Genomic DNA, 359 nt, shown 5'->3' with positions numbered 1-359 from the left:
CACGCGAGGCACGGTACTGAAGTTACTTCTGACTTTTTAATACCAGTGGCGTGTGTATATATAGTCATATCAAAATAAAACTTTAATTAGTTGTCAAGCCAACGTTTAGCAAGTATCGGAGCACCCTTTCTTTGTTGTTGTTTTTTATTATTATTTTTCAATCTCTTTACTGTGCCTCATCGTTCAGCTCAGTTCATCCATCTCCTTCAGAAACTGACAGCGCATAACCTCTTTTTCTACCGGATAGCCACTTTTATTCCCTAAAATCCTCTTTCAGTATAAAGCTTTATTCTTATCAGATGAACCTTTTATTTATCAAACACGAATGGTTACACTCCTTCCATGAGATGGTGATTGGG

This window comes from Penaeus monodon, chromosome 34 (genome assembly GCF_015228065.2).
Source record: "Penaeus monodon isolate SGIC_2016 chromosome 34, NSTDA_Pmon_1, whole genome shotgun sequence".
Lineage (NCBI taxonomy): Eukaryota > Metazoa > Arthropoda > Malacostraca > Decapoda > Penaeidae > Penaeus > Penaeus monodon.
Note: the sequence above shows the minus strand (reverse complement) of the source record.